Source organism: Parasteatoda tepidariorum, chromosome 2 (genome assembly GCF_982258835.1).
Source record: "Parasteatoda tepidariorum strain Cologne lab strain chromosome 2, Ptep-v5.0, whole genome shotgun sequence".
In the NCBI taxonomy this organism is placed as follows: Eukaryota; Metazoa; Arthropoda; class Arachnida; order Araneae; family Theridiidae; genus Parasteatoda; species Parasteatoda tepidariorum.
The window spans coordinates 90,492,280-90,505,759 of NC_141756.1; the positions used below are offsets into that span (position 1 = coordinate 90,492,280).

General features: G+C 35.8%; 1 protein-coding gene across 1 annotated transcript in view; it reads left to right on the forward strand.

Moving 5' to 3' along the window:
• The window catches only part of LOC107449664 (blastula protease 10), a 54,322-nt gene that overhangs the window by 13,743 nt on the left and 27,099 nt on the right, over positions 1-13,480 (forward strand). The gene's annotated exons all lie outside the window — the stretch shown is intronic.

Below are 13,480 nucleotides of genomic sequence, written 5' to 3' on the forward strand. Positions count from 1 at the left end.
TCAAATTCTCGACTTTTCAAGCAGGTCTTTTCAAGCTACCATAGCAGCTCTCAAGCAAAGCCTTCCCTTTGGCACAGTATCAAAATTGTGATGGCATATCTTCGGATCATCCTCAGGGATGTTTCCCAAATCGTCACCAATAGCCCATTGTGCAGTTCAAACGCATCAACATTGCTAATTTCGCTTTCTAAATCACTTAACTTAATACTAATCCTTTGTAATTCTTTGACCCAAGGGCCGTATGAAGCCTGCTCAATATCAGAACAAATTTGTTTTAGACATAAAGTTTCAAATTTACATCCATAGCTTTTATAAACATCACTTAATTCTACTGCACATTGTGCATATTTTTTCCCCTTTCGATTCAGTCAAAAAGTGGTTGCTTAATCTCAATTTGTCTTAATGATAAATAATTCCTAAATCATGCAAATTTTCACTAATATTAAAGCTCATGCTTCCAGTATTAATAGTAAATCTAATTAACATTTCTTTCTTATCATTATGTATTCTAACAATCAAAGTATGAATCATTATATACGAGAGTTGTACTTAATTATTTAACGTACATGTTGGCGCATGCGCGCCATTCCCTAGTGGAAGGAGATTAAATCATCACTTCTCCTATGAGACTCGATAAACATTAGATGTGGATAAATATCTCTTAAACCCTTTCGAAATCCACAATATCTCCAGCTGTTGTTGTTGTTTATATTTAATGTTGTTGTCATTAATAAAAAAACAAAAAGTGCAGCTGGTGGTCCGTCGTTATTTACTAAAATATCAAGCGTGTTGGTTTTAGGCCGACATTGTCTGGCACGTCGAGCACACGGAGCGCTCGAATCAAACTACAACTATGGATACAATAGCGAAACTAAATAAAGCAAAAACTTCCTTGAAAGGAAATATTACTCGAATACAAACCTTTGTCGATAGTATATCTGAAGATATTCCTATTAATACCATACTTGAAGTGAAATTGAAAAAAGTCGAACAATTACAAACTAAGCTTGATGAATTGAGAGTGCATTCTTTCGGTGTTGAAAAAATAACTGATCAAGAATTAGAGGAATTCGAAAAAGAAATCGAACAATGCGAATCTCGTCTAGAAGATTTGGAGGTAAGCCTCAAACTTATAATTGATTCTAAAAAAGAAACTTTATCAACTGTAAACGATGTTAAACAAAGTAATCAAACTGAAAATATAACTAACACAAAAATTCCACCTATTATACTTCCAACATTCCGGGGAAGATATGAACACTATAGTACCTTTAAAAATCAGTTTGATGACTTGATCACCTCTAATGATCGACTCACTCAGTCGCAAAATCTTTATTATTTAAACTCATGTCTCTCAAATGAAGTAAAAGAATTTGCTTCCACATTTGACACATTTTCTTCATTATATGAAGCACTCGATTCACGTTACGATAATAAAAGATTAATCGTTGATGATTCCATCCTAAATTTTAAAAATATAGAACGTGAAAATGCAACAGAAATTCGTGCAATGATAGATTGCATTCAAAAGAATTTACGAGCTTTAAAAGTGTTAAAATATGAGCGAAACGATTTATTTGACATTTTTCTTCAAAACATAATGCTTAACAAATTAGATAAAGAAACTCGAAAGAACTTCGAATTAATACAAAAAACAAAAGAAGTTCCGTCATACGAACAATTCATTACATTTTTAGAACAACGCGAAGCTGTTCTCTTATCGGTAAATCGAAATTGTTATTCAGAAACGAAAACAATTAAGAAAACAACTAATTTCTCATTTAAAAACAAAACTGTTTTGATGAATGAAAATATAGAGAATAAAAACTGTGTAATTTGTTTGAAAGAATCACATCCTATATTTCGCTGTGATAAATTTTTGAAATTAACACCGCATAAAAGATTTGAACTTGTTAAATATCATAAACTATGTGAAATTTGTTTGAAAAAAAATCATAAAAAGTGGGAATGTAAATCGTCTTTTGTATGTAATTGTGGTCAACGCCATTCGAATACATTATGTTTCAGACGAGCTATCGCTGAGAACAGAAAACAGCTGGCGTCAGAAAATCAAATCGAAGGATCAGAAATAAAAAATGAAAATAAAAGTTCTCTTCATAATGCGGTTTTAAGTAATACTTCTAATGAAAATAAAAAGAATGTTTTATTATCTACTGGAAATATTCTATTGCAAAAAAGGGATGGGTCATTAATTAAATGTAGAGTTATTTTCGATTCGGCATCAAATGTTAATATATTGAGTAAGAAAACGAGTGAAATTCTTGGGATTAAATTAGAAAGAATCCAAACATTCGTGGCTGGACTTAATACGACTAAACAAAATCTGAAAGGAAAATTGAGTACTATCATTTCAAATAAAAGTGGTAGTTTTAAAGAACCGATTGAATTCCACAGAAGAACAGATAAAATTACGGGTCTAACTCCAAGTGTCAGCTTAGATATATCGTAAACGAAAATACCCGAGTTTTTCGAATTAGCGGATCCTTCATTTTTTGAAGCGAAAGAAGTTCACGCTTTATTAAATGCTGATGTTTTCTTTAGAATAATTAAGGATAACGTTTATAAAGTAAATGAAGATTTGTTGTTAAGAGAAACGGAATTCGAATGGATCGCGAGTGGTCGACTCGATGAGATAAAAATTAATAATGAAAATGCGTGTCTTCTTCTCAAAAACGATGATTCTATAGACGATATCTTAAAACGCTTTTTTGAACTTGAATCTCTCGGCATAAAAGAAGACCCTTGTCTTCGAGAAGAAGATCAAGCCATGAACATTTTTGAACAAACTGTACAATATAAAGATGGTCGATATATAGTTGAACTACCATTCCGTAAACACTGGAAAGAATTATCCAATAACGTTTGCGTTGCAAAACAACGATTTCTTAATTTATGGAGAAGATTGCGATTCGATAATGAACTATATTCTCAGTACCAAAATATCATTCGGGACTATTTGGATCAAGGAATAATCGAAGAAGTAGAGAGTTCTGAATCAAACATTGATAGACCCTTTTTCTATTTACCACATCAGGCCATAAAAAAAGAAGGTCGCGTTACAACTTCAACTCGAATAGTGTTTGACGCAGCATCTCACCAGGTAGACGAACTTTTATTGAATGACTGTTTATGGCCAGGTCCAAACCTTTACCCTAACCTTTTCGATATACTTATTAATTTTAGACTAAGCCGAGTGGCAATTTCATCAGATATTCGTCAGGCTTTTTTACAAATTTGCATTGCGGATAAGCACAAGGATACAGTACGATTTCTGTGGACAGACAGTGATCCTCGTTTAGACTCAAAACCAAAACTTCGAATTTATCGTTTCAAGAGATTACTCTTTGGACTTAACACTAGCCCTTTCCAACTAGCAGCCACCATCAAACATCACATTGAAAAATACAGAGAGGAATATCCCACGACTGTACATCATCTAGATTCTTACATGTACGTAGACGATTAGATAACAGGTCAAGATACCCGAGAAGAGGCACTTATAATATCCCGAAGTGCGAAGAAAATCATGAAAGAAGCTGGAAGGGAGATGAGAAAATGGATTAGCAATGACTCCGCCTTGATGAGTCAGTGGTCAGAAGAAGCCTTTGATACTTATCCAGTCGATATTCCTATAAACTTAGGAACTAATAATGCTAAGGTATTAGGCATGACCTGGCAAACTGAAGATGATTGCTTGATATTAGACACAAAAGGTATTTTAGAATTCGTTTCAAACTGCCGAAATACCAAAAGATTTCTTCTGCAGACCATCGGAAAGATTTTTGATCCAATGGGATTGCTTACTCCCTTCACAATACGGATGAAATGCCTCATTCAAAAACTTTGGGAAAAGAAAGTTTCGTGGGATGAGAATCTCCCTCCCAGCATTATGGAAAGTTGGAAAAATTGGTGTAAAGAGTTACCTCTCCTGGGAAAACTTAAAATTCCAAGACTTGTGCTAGATTCTAACAGTAATAGTGACATCGTAGAAATGCATGTTTTCTGAGATTCCTCGAAACTTGCATACGGAGCTACCATTTATGTGAAACTTAAAATACAAGACAAAGTGTATGTAAATTTCGTTACTTCGAAAAGCAGAGTTGCACCACTAAAAGGAGTTACTTTGCCTCGACTTGAGCTTCTAGGAGCCTCAGCTGCACGTCTGAGTTCCAAAGTACTGAAAATCATCAATCAGAAAAGATAGTGCACAGTGTTCTATTGGACCGATTCAAAAGTGGTTGGATTAGAGGATCTCAGAAAAAAATGGAAACAATTCGTCGCTAATCGTGTTCGAGAAATCACTAAGCTGACTGATCCTAATACTTGTTTTTATGTAACACTTGTATTTCTATTAGAATTTCATGTAAAAAATTTGAAATGTATCTCAAAGATTTTGATTGAGTAGTAGTTATGTTAAAGTTATAATACTCAATAATGTTAAAGTTTTTGTAAAATTATATGTTAAATGTATAACTGCAAAAAAAATTGTCAAGTTCTTGCATGTGAACAGTGCAAGGCTGGGCGGTGTGTTGGCGCATGCGCGCCATTCCCTAGTGGAAGGAGATTAAATCATCACTTCTCCTATGAGACTCGATAAACATTAGATGTGGATAAATATCTCTTAAACCCTTTCGAAATCCACAATATCTCCAGCTGTTGTTGTTGTTTATATTTATTTTATTTTATAACCGTCGTTGAACAGCCGACCCAATTTCATGGGTTTACGAATACTAACGTTCAACTCCGTAGCCTTGTATTTTTGAACCAATCCAGAAGACAAGGAAACTCCTGGATCAGTACCCCCAGAGGTATTGATTTGTTGTGGGAACATGGAGGACTTTGAGACTCGACAGATTTAACGTGCATCAGTCACCATTTACTACACGGGGAGTCTTCGGCCGGCGAGGATCGAACCCACGACCTCTTGGATCTCCGCCCAGCGCCCTACCGACCAGGCTATCCCGGCCCCTGTTGTTTATATTTAATGTTGTTGTCATTAATAAAAAAAACAAAAAGTGCAGCTAGTGGTCCGTCGTTATTTACTAAAATATCAAGCGTGTTGGTTTTAGGCCGATAGTACATATTTTATTTCTGTGGTTTTCCTCCTTCAAAACATTACGATTTTGTTTTTAGTATAATCGGGACTAAAATGAGCTAAATGTCTATTATTACAAATTACACATCTTACATGTTTCGACTTGCATTTGTTAGCTCTATGACCTTTTTTCGAGCAAACAAAATATACATTTCTCTTTTTGATTATTTCTCAGTTTCTAAAATCATTGTTAATTCTCAACAATTCTCTAGTGTGTATTCTATACCACAAAAACACAAACAATTGTATCAGATTTCTTCAGCTAAGTTAAATCACTATTTTTACTGGAAGTAAGACAGTCCCCGGCCATATTATTACACACACTATAAGATTCTATGTAAAATTATAATAATCAGGTAATACTAAGCAACCGCATTATTTTTACTCTGATGAAACCGGTTTCCATTTGTTTATATTTCTGTATCAATTGGTTAACATTGTAATGCAATACGTTAAAAATAAATACAAATAGGAAGAATCTTCCGAATAAAAACCCATTACATGTATGTTTAAATATAAAAGTATAGCATATAAACTCTTGCAAATCATGTAACTAAACACGATACGGACGAATAGGAAATTTTGATGACGAACAACGAAAAAGGTTGTTCTTAAAGTGTATTCTTTTTAAGAAGGTATGCGCCTTCTATCGGCAACGATTCTTACTAAAAACCTCTCCGTTTTATTGTCATTCATTCGCAATTTTAGTTCATGGTTACGTTGGAACGTTGGAAATGTAGAAAATCTCAGTATTCGGCGCGAAGCGCCGCTAACTGATTCGTCTAAATTGTAGAGTCCTAAGTTGAATGGGCATAGATTTCAAGTTGAAATATATGTGATGAAAAAATTTACAGTGAATCACTGTAAGTCCTGGGGGTGGAGTCCTGGGAGGATGCAGAACACAATCAATTCTGCGGCTCTGGAAGTAGGGAACGGAGCAGCTTAACAAGCTCTTCGTTTTGTAGTAGTTCTTTCATCTCTTTGAAGAGGAGCAGGAATCTGCTGGCAGCATCTTTTGTTGTCTTGGGTTGGGCTCTTCTTCTATGTGTGGGTTTTCTGGGTCTTGCACCGCAGTCCGAAAAACAGGCCGGGTGCTCACCATCGCAGTTAATGCCTTTGGCGGGAGTGGATATGGGTTTCGTACAAAGGTACGTAAGATGAGCTTCTGCGCATTCCATGCAGGCTGGTTCGGTGACTTGGCAGTTGCGCTGGGTGTGGCCATATTTCTGACACCTGAAGCATTGTGTCTGGAATCGTCCTCCTCTGAATCTTTCTACTATAACATCTCTCTCCAAAATGGAGCTAATGTTGTAGATTTTTCTACTGGTGGGCGTGTCCATCTGTATGATGAGGAAGAGTGGGAGGGGCCTAAGCTCCTGCCCACTCCTTTTACTAAGCTGAATAATCTTTTCTGGATGAATTCCAAATTCGATGAGATATTTTTCAAGGGCTGAAATATCCGTATCTGCTAGCAGTCCTCTGATGAGGGTTTTCAGTTTTGGTTTTGGAGCTATGTCCAGGGTTGGGCTGGGGTCCTCCGAATCGGCAGTTTCCATACTCTCAGTCGGTATTGTATCAGCTGGGATAGCGGGAGCTGGGACTTGAGTGGGCTCGCTAACTGCAGTAATGTCAGGGAGCGTCGCCTGGTTGACACTCGTTTTCGCCTTTTTCCTCTTCTTTTTGTTTCTTTTCTCAGGGGGATCTGGAATTTCCGTAGTGTCCATTTCAATCGTTGGAGTAGGCACTGGGTCTTTGGTTGCGTCCTTTTCATCAGTCTTTTGGGCGTTGGGCACTGGATTGGCAATTGCAGTTTCATTCTTTCGATCTTTCTCTTCCTTCTGCTTCTTTTCCATGGCGTTGATCATACCTATGGCTCCTGCGTCGAGGTAGACATATATAGGATTTGTGCGCCAGTCTAGTCCCCTTCGGAGTCTACAGTATGGATGATACCAACTTTCTAGTTCTTCCAGGGTAAACTGAAGGTAGTAATCTATCACTTCATCCTTTTCCATACTCGTACTCGGGAGAAATTATTTTAGGGGAATCCCACTTTTCTCAAGAAATTCCTCTGTTGAAGCTTGGTCAACGTTGTTCAGTAATCTGTTTCGGCTGGTGGCCGGGTAGACTTTTCCGCCTCGTCCTGTTCTATGATACGGCATTGCTGCGCAGAGATAACACGTCTTCTGGAGGTCATGGTCTGGTCGTTCATGGTTACTGTGCAACATAGAAATTTATGGGGAAGCGTCGTGGCGAAACGGGGTGCATTCCTCCCCTCCCCTATGTTGATCAAGGAAAGTATATGTATGTCATGATTAAAAAACATCGAATAGAAAATCAAACAAACTTAACTGCTAACTTTAACTGAGAAAGAAATATTTTTATTTTAGTTGTTGTTCTTCAAGTGAAATTTATGTGTTGAATATCACTGCTGCTGTTTTGTTTGTTCAACTTTTCATAACACTATGTTATGTTGTGCAAAAACTATAACACTTAACAACTTAAAATTATGAGGGGAGTAGAAAAATGTACATAGTTCGATGAAATAAAAAAGATTTCATTATTATTTCCAAAATGTAGGTAAAAAATATCATTTGGGCAAATCTACAGTCCACTGAAATGCAACTACGAGATTGAAATTTGGCGAGCTGAAAGGGCCATTTCTGTTAATAAATTTTAAGCGAGGGTTTTTTCTTCTTTTTTTTCGAAATTCTAATCAGTTCGAAAATTATTGTTGTTGTTGTTAATTTACGTCGCACTAGAGCTGCACAATGGGCTATTGGCGACGGTCTGGGAAACATCCCGGAGGATGATCCGAAGACATGCCATCACAATTTTGATCCTCTGTGGAGGGGATGGCACCCCCGCTTCGGTAGCCCGACGACCTGCGCGCGAAGTCGAGCACTTTACGGTAGCACAGTTTAACGAGGACCAATACCGCATGTCACATTTACACTTAATGTAATGTGACAATTTAATTTCGAATTTTACTTAAGCCTTTAATTTTTTCTTTAAACGCTATTCCTTTTTTTTTCCAATTTAGCAATCTTTTCTAACTTTTTTGTTGACCTTTCTCATGGTCATTGCGGCCATCGCACTTACTGTGGGGAAAGTCCACCAACCCCTCTATTCACGCCTTTCTTCTTCTTCTTTTAATTTTAGGGGGGCTAACTAACCAATCTCTTTCCTTTAAATTTCAAACTCTCCGCCTCTTTAATTTTAATTGGTCGCAGTTTTTCTGGTCTACCCCAGTTAAGGAATTTTTAAGTCTTTTTAAAATTACATTCTCTTTTTCTCGAACATTCGGACAGGTTACCCTTTTTTAAATTCTCCGCGATGCGGACTTCGGTTCGTATCGAGGGATTTCTTTTTACATTTTTTCTTAACCTTTATTTTAAATTAAATCCGTAACTGTAATAAATTTCTGTAAAATTTAAAATCAACAATTTATACCTTTAATTTTCTTTAACATTAAAAGCCCTCTCAAATTTAAGCTTTCTTCTCATATTTATTTTAACGGTTAAATTACTCGTTCTTTTATAACTTTTGCATGACGCCTTTGGTTTCTTTAAATTCTCTTGTCACCCATTTCCTTTTAAAAGATATATTTTTCTGTGCCACAAAATGTGTTGCAATCATATTGTTTGTTTGTTACGAAAGGTAGTTTTACAAAAATAAATGTTTAGTTGAACAGAAAGTTTTGTGATTGTTTTTTTAGCTTTACCTTTATAACTATTAGTTATCACCTTTTTCCTTCTGTATGTGGTGAGTACTTTTTTTATTGTTATGGGCATGCATAAGTGTGAATTTATTAGTTTTTCTTATTGGAAACATCAGCTTACTGTTTGAATCATATATATTTTTTGGATATAGCATGACTTTACCTTATTTATCTTTAATATTTAATTTATTTTAGTTTCGCCCTTTTTCCAAATTTGGTGATACCAAATCATCCAATTTGTTCAAACCTCACACTTTGTGACCCTTTGAACCTATTGGGTTATTGTTATCCCACATTAGCACTGTACTACCACTTTCCTTAACGATCACATTCCCCTTAATTTAATTTAATTACCTTTTATACATTTCAGCCTTAATTTAATTATTATATCAATCATCTAACTATTTTTAATCATGACTATATCCAATTATTAGTACATATACCAAATATTTCAATATATTAATTATAATACATAAATAACCTTTTACTTTATACGCACCAACCCAAAATAATAATAATTTTATTTAACTCTTACACCGCACACCCTCGGCCCCTACGCAGACTGATCCAAGTGGTCACCCACCCGCACACTGACCGCAGCCAGTGATGCTTGACTTCGGTGATCTGCTGGGAACCGTGTCTTATCGATCAGTCCACTGCGGGACTCGAAAGTTACTGCAATCTGAAGAGCTTTATTTGCGATTTTTTTTAAAAACTTTTTTTTATTTTTTTTTTAACATTAATAACTATTTATCTATCGTTGTGGTTATTTATTTCTCTAGAGATATTCATTTTGTAAGCTCGTGATTGAATTGATGAGAAGTAGCTACAAAAGAGAGAGAGAGAGCGCGATTGGATGTATCCAGATTTAAATATTCAACATTTATAAAAAAAAAAATTTTAAACTATACACAAGAGAGATAAAGATAGTTTCTTATTCGAAATTCTATTATGATTAAAGGTGATCGTTTTATATCAATAAATAGATTTCACATACAGTTATGTTACCTCCTAAAGGCCTGGTTTCTTAGGACAGGACGCTGTCAGCTGGAAATCAGCGCTAACCTCTGATTGGCCCATTTGTGAGTTTGATAGTCTACGTCATCGAACACTCATCTTGAACTGCAATTGCCGTCCAACTCAACTGCAGTTGGATTACAACGTGACGTTAACCACAGAAGCAATGGCGGACAACATCCAACAGCACATTGAAATCAGCCAAGATTTTGATTTTGACATTAAACATAGCTTCTTCATTAAACATAGCACTCTTCATTTAACTCAGCTATAATGTGTTTTTTCTTGGACAAAGTCATTATTTGTTCTCTAAAATACTGGTCGGCAATAACAAAATCAATACAAATTCAAAATAAATATTTGTTTACGTTATTAACGCATGCGCAATGAGAGATAATGTCTGCGTTGAACCGACTGCTCACGCTGAGCTAACAAAAAAGTATTTTTTAGGCGTCAGCTCTTCGTCAACTTTCCGCTGACTCCCAGATAAGGCGCTAGTTCTAAGAAACCAGGCCTTGAGCTAACAAACCAGTATTTTGTTGGCGTAAGCGGGACGTTGACGTCCCGCTGACGCTCAGATAAGGCGCTTGTCCTAAGAAACCAGACCTTAAGTCTAATGTTAACATTATTTGAGCTTCACATCCAGGAAGCGATTTCGTTCACCAGCTAGTCAAAAATGGCTGGCTCTAAAAAAGAAAAAAATCAAAGGTTACTTATAGCTTTTTCACCGCTTATAGTTACTTATAGTTCTCACCAGGTTGGCACTTGACTCCGTTTCCTCGACAGCAGAGTTTATTTCAGCTGTGGTGTAAGAGGAGAAACATCTCCGCCTTTAAAATTGAGACAACCCTTAATGCACACCAAAATTTTTATTTTAAATTTATAATTCAGAAACGAATGATTGTTGTTCTTGAAGTTCATTTACGTCTTACTAGAGCTGCACAATGGGCTAATGGCAACGGCTTTGGAAACATCTCTGAGGATGATCCGAAGACATGCCATCGCAATTTTGATCCTATGCAGGGGTGATGGCACCCCCACTTAGGTATCCCGACGACCTGCGCGCGAAGTCGAGCACTTTACAGTAGAACAGCTCAACGAGGACCGATCCTTGTACTCTCGGTCTCTACTCAGACTGATCAAAGTGGACACCCACCCGCACACTGACCGCAGCCAGTGTTGCTTGACTTCGGTGATCTGCAGGGAACCGTGTCTTAAGGGCGCTTTTTCATTACACGACACGATACCGAAAAATCGGACGACAAATGTGTGAACGACAATGTCGTTGCCGGATGGTTCAAGCAATTGTTTTTTCACCTGTCCGATATCGTTCGTCCGAGAAGTAGAAATTCTTGTTCATTCAATGTTTTGAATTTGAGTGAGCAGTTGTTTGTGTTCTGCTGTTTGTGTTCTTAGCAGTTGTTGTGTGAGCAGTTGTTTGTGTTCTTAAATCCTAATATTGTTAATATTTACGCAATTATCGAGCAAACTTGCATCAACCTTGAAAACGTGATAAGCTGGATGATAATTTCGTTCAAGTTGAGCAATATTGTAGTTCAATCAAGTTCAATCAGACTTAATTTGAAGGACAATAAGATTCAACTTGGCACCATGTCAAGATTATAGAAATTCAGACGATAATATGGATTAGTGCTTTAAATCTTTCCTAACGTAATTCCTAACAGAAAAGTAAATGTCTCTAACTCTCGCACACCTGCTCGCGCACATTAACAAATACATGATAGTTGAGTAACACCTAAGGTAACTTTTTTGTTCCCTTCTGGTTCAATATTAAATCCTAACTAGGAGGCTCCACCCCCTGCTCGCTAACGCTCGCCAACCCCCGAGAATTGCTACGCAATCCTATGTGGCTCACGCCGTGAACCATGGCTCGCTGCGCTCGCTCGCCAATGAACGCAATGTTCTAGCACAAAGACATAGCATATTATCATCAAAGACATAGTATTTTATCATCAAAGACATAGTATTGTACTTATGTAGAAGAATTCTATCAATGTTCTTATTGGCTTTTAAAAAAGTATAATAGCTATTTAGATTGTACATAGTGAAAAAATCAAAACATTAGCTAAATGAGAAACATATTAGCAAAATAAATTATCAAATATTGCAGTTACTCACCTAAATTCAACTAAATGTGTATAATAAATTAGTTAATGATAGAAACTCTGAAAGTTTTAGAAAAAAAATTTATTATTTAAAAATTTAAACTTTAAACCCTAACTTTTCCTTGTGAGATAATAACCCTAAAAAAGTCTTTCATTTTCAAGAACACAAAAATTTGTTTTATCGCCAAATGAAATATTTTTTGGTGATCAGCATTATTGAAATCAATTTCTATATTAATTATCATTTGTGATAAAGTATATAACATTTTAGAACAAAATAAGGATGTTTTACATACAATAAATTAAAATGCATGGCTGTTAGCATTACCCGAGAAATACCACGTGGAGGTCGCCATGCTGCATTTCTAATCGGGGAGTTTTGATTTTGGCAGTTCCCCTTGCCTACTGCCAATAGAAGTTTCAATTAATTTTTTTCCAAAAAACATTTTTTTCTGCAAAGCTCTAAGAAATTAACACTAAGCATTTAGAATTTCTTTGAAAATACAATTATAGATTTGGCATTTTGGAGCAATTACTGAATGGCTGTCAAATGACTAAACTCTTGACAGGCCAACATAAAGTTGTCCATGACTAAAAACTTGTTTAGTCAATACTAAACTGATTTTCTCAAAAGTCTGGCCTTGTGACTTATTCATAGTCATGGAGAAGGCCAGCCTAATTAATTCCTAATTGAGTTTAAATTAAACATTATCATGTTTTTAGGGCATGAATCTGAATTGAACAACCTGATAATGTTCACTCTGGTTATTGTTTCCGTTTTTAAAAGCGCTATATGTTGAGCCACGTCATGTGACATTTGCCATGTGACATTTTTAGCAGCAATCATTGGTCGATTTTCTAGCGTTGCCCTTCGGGGAGTTGTAATGAGGCTTTTTTTTGGTGCCGTGTAAGCGAAATATATATATAGATATTGTTACCATTTACGCAATTATCGAGCAAACTTGCATCAACCTTGAAAACGTGATAAGTTGGATGACATTTTCGTTCAAGTTGAGCAATATTGTGGTTCAATCAAGTTCAATCAGACCTTATTTGAAAGACAATAAGGTTCAACTTGGCACCATGTCAAGATTATAGAAATTCAGACGATAATATGGATTAGTGCTTTAAATCTTTCCTAACGTAATTCCTAACAAAGAAGTAAATGTCATCTAAACGGCTCGAAGAAGAACAAATAAATTTCAGATTGTAGTTTAACAAGTAAGGTACATTAAAATAAAGAGTATGCCTATTGAACCCCAAATATAAAGAGTATTATGAATAAATTAAAGAACCTAGAATATAAACCAAAGATAAAATTCTTAATGGAACCATTAAGATATTTCAATGGTTTATGTTGGCTTCTTCATAGCCCAACAGTATTTGATTGTAAACATCATCCAACAATTTCTATCAATTACAATGGATTTTGATAGGCCAACAAACTTCCATCATTTCATGTTCGAAAATGATGGTCAACCAACATGTTATGTTAGAAATTCT